The following is a 3,989-nucleotide window of genomic DNA, read 5'->3' as shown; positions in this document are numbered from 1 at the left end:
CTTTACCTATTTCCAAATAAGGTAATTTTTTTTTTTTGACCTGATATATTTTGAGAAAAGATAGGAAACAAACAATATCACTTGTATTATGAGACTATTATGGGTTTCCATACAATTCTCATCTCCCACATTTCAATTGCAAGCTATTAGTGAACCTGGTGCTAAGCTGAAGATGTACTGATAGCATTATTTTATCCATTTCTCTGCTAACAATATGATTGCTTCATCAAACTCCAGTGCTGTTACTCACTCGGAATCTGTACTTGCGTTCCTTACCCTTGGATGTGCAAGGTCTGGTTGAGTGTCTCTCCCTCTTACTGCATAGTTCACATCTACTAGCTTCTGTCCTAACATTTCTCCAGATCTGCTTTTCATCATATCAATCATATATATATATATATATATATATATATATAATCATCATGAAATAAACTATTTTTGACAGTCGATCTTGAAGTAGCTAATGCTACAATAGTACGTAGACTACTGGGCTAAAGAAACCCTTGGATGGAAAAAAGAATACAGTTCTATATTTCTGAGATGAGGAATTTATATATCATTTATTGGTTAGAGTAGTGTCCTCATCTTGATTATTGTTTTCACTACATTTCGGCTCTGAATGCTTCAGCCTTAGTGCCTTGTCTGAGATTGACTAATACATAGTACAGCACCTCAGAATTATAGAATTGTATTATCCAGTCAGAATGGTGCTGATATAAGACATCAATGGAGATTTATAAGCCTTAAAAATTCCAACTGACACTGTTTATAGGCATAGCATAGCGGATGAAGGTGTTGAAATGCAGTGCGATTACCTAGAGGATCTGAGTTCAATCCCAAGCAAGGTACTAAGGTGAATCAGAAAACACCTGAAGAAGGCTGGAGCATACACAGCCAAAACATAATGAAAACAACAAACAAGATGAGACACCACCTCAACTAAAACATAGCATGAAAAAACGGTTTCTAAATTCTAAATAAAAATAATAATTCTAAATTCTTATAAATAATACATGCTATTATTTATAGCTTAATGTGAAGGTGCATGGCTCAGTGGTTAGAGCATTGAGATCACAATCGTGAGGTTGTGAGTTCAATTCTTGGACCGGGCTGCGTATTGTGTTCTTGAGCAAGACATTTTATTTCACATTGCTCCTGTTAACTCAGCTGTAGAAATGAGTTGCGGCACCTGGATAACATCGGTGGTGTGGAGAGGGGAGGCTGGTATGCATGGGCGACTGCTGGCCTTCCACAAAACAACCTTGCCTGGACTTGTGCCTTGGAGAGTAACTTTCAAGGTGCAATCCCATGGTCATTCAAGACCAAAGGGGGTCTCCTCCTCATGTACTTAAAGATTCACTGTTAAGAATAATCTACTCCACATTCATATTATTAAAGCACTAAAGTTAAAATCTGGTCATAGATTGACCAATGGTTTCACATCCATGAAAGCTGCAGCTTTGTGGACAGCTCATCAGGCTCTATACAAAGACTATATATATATATGTGTGTGTGTGTGTGTGTTTATGTGTGTAAACATACACATATGAATATGCATGTATATACACTCACATACATTTGTGTATGTGTCGTGTAAATTTAGTTACTCTTTAAAAGAGAAGTAACTCAAAGCAAACCTATCTTTCAACAAAATAAGTACCATACTTAGTGCTACTAGTTGATACAATCAAACTAAAATCCTTGAAAGTGGAGCACAAGAACGGCTGCAGTCCAGAGAGTGAAACTGATAAAATATTAAAAGAATATGGACACAGACAGAGGAGAAATTGGTGCAGATAGACAACAGAGGGGTGTGAATTTGATGTTCGGTTCACATTGTTTTTTTTGTTGTTATGGGGAATAGAGAACAGATGAGTAATAAAAGACAGATGTAAACCATCTAAACTTCTTCTGCCCCCATCCCACCCAAAAATAACTATTAATCATCATCATTATCACCATCATTATGACAATCATCACAATTGTGTTGTTGCTGCTGTCGTCGTCATCATTATCATATCTGTATGCCAATTATTTCACTGTGTTCCAAAGCTGGGTTAATCTGGCCAACAATGCTTTTGAACCATCCCAACTACATTTACCAACAGCCATTAGCAAATTGATTCTATAATGAGTTTGGTAATTTTGTTTTGTTAATCAGAGCATGAAGAACAGAGTGCAGTAACTCTTAATAAGCAGTATTGTATGTAAGCTATATACTAAAATTACTTGGATTGCTAACAGCCTCTACTTCATGACTATAGATTCCCTTATTTTCATTTTCTATCGTCCCTCTCACCTCACCCTGTTCTCCCTTTCTTTGTCCTTTTTTCTAAGGGATTGTAGCACACACTTCTACAATATTTCTTGCTCTATCAGATAAAATCTATGCTTCATGCTCCATTTATTTCCAGCTGTTAATGTTGTTGTTTAGCCCAGGTCAGCTGTAATTGAGCAAATCTGTAATTAAAGGCATCCCAGCCATAACCATCTTTTACTTGTTTCATTCATTAGACAGCGGCCAAGCTGGGGTACCACCTTGAAGAATTTTTAGCCAGATAAATCAACCCCAGTGCTTATTTTTTGTTAAGCCTGATAAAATAGGATTCTACTGGTCTCTTTTACAATACTGCTAAGTTATGGGGATATAAACACACCAACACCAGTTGTCAAGAGGCAGATCAAGCAACTACTTAGCTATTAGGATTTCATTATTGCTGCCACCCCCATAATGTGTGACACTTTGAGAATGAACCAAAGTGGAAGCCTCTATGTGGTTATTCAACCTGCTAGAAAGAGCAGCAACCTCTTCAAATGACATCCTAATGTCTTTCCAAACACAGACACACAGATATATATACATATACAGATTTTGGCCAAAAAATGTACACATACTTCTGGAAAGGAAGGACAAATCTGCATAAATATTTAACTTGTATAAGTACCTCTATAAATATAGATACTTCTTTTGGTGTTTTAACAAAATAACATAACACAGAATAAATTGCAATTACACTGAATTAAAACATTCATACAGATTTGTTCCTTTCCTGAAGTGTGTATACATTTTTTTGGTGGACTCTGTATATGACGGGCTTCTTTCAGTTTCCTTTTACTGAATCCACTCACAGGGCTTTGGCTGGCACGAGGCTATAGTAGAAGACATTCACCCAAAGTGCCATGCAGTGAAACTATTTTTTGCAAACATACTGTGTCTTGAATAATGTTTATCCTATGTATTCTTCTGCTTTTATTTCATGGTGGTAGGGAGTGTCATTTGAGAGAGGCTTCACTGCTATTTTTAGCAGATCAAGCAACCATGAGGAGGCCTTCTAACATTTAGCTATTAGGATTTCATTATTGCTGCCACCCCGCATAATGGGTGACACTTTGAGAATGAGACAAAGAGAAAGCTGTTACTCAGCCTGCTAGAAATAGCAGCAACATCCTCAAATGATGTCTTAATGTCTCAGAAAGAAGAGGCATAATTCTGTCTCTTTCCTTTCTGAGTTCAAATCCTGCCATGATCAGATTTGTCTTCCATTCTTCCAGGGTAAATAAAATAACATCTGAGTACAGAATTGGCTCAAACTTATGGCCTTGTGCTAAAGGTAAAAATAATTGTTATAACTTTAATTATGACATCTTCCCCTGAATGAGACGCCAGCCTGTCACAGCTATTGCTGGTACTCATTTACAGATGAGTGGACTGGAGTAACGTGAAATGAAGTATTTTGATCATCAACACAATGTACGATCCAGTCTAGGAATTGAAATCACAATCTTATGATCATAAGTGCAACACCTGTCACTAGATCATGTGCTTTTATATTGTTGTTGGCACTCTGTTGCTTATGACGTCGAGGGTTCCAGTTGATCCGATCAACGGAACAGCCTGCTTGTGAAATTAACGTGCAAGTGGCTGAGCACTCCACAGACTCGTGTGCCCTTAACGTACTTCTCGGGGATATTCAGCGTGACACAGTGTG

At 37.3% G+C, this 3,989-nt stretch overlaps 1 protein-coding gene across 7 annotated transcripts in view; it reads right to left on the bottom strand.

Moving 5' to 3' along the window:
- LOC106881088 (uncharacterized) overlaps positions 1-3,989 on the bottom strand; it is a 465,749-nt gene that overhangs the window by 36,955 nt on the left and 424,805 nt on the right. The window lies entirely within an intron of this gene.

Source organism: Octopus bimaculoides, chromosome 13 (genome assembly GCF_001194135.2).
Source record: "Octopus bimaculoides isolate UCB-OBI-ISO-001 chromosome 13, ASM119413v2, whole genome shotgun sequence".
NCBI lineage: Eukaryota > Metazoa > Mollusca > Cephalopoda > Octopoda > Octopodidae > Octopus > Octopus bimaculoides.
Note: the sequence above shows the minus strand (reverse complement) of the source record. Positions and strands in the feature narration are given on the sequence as shown.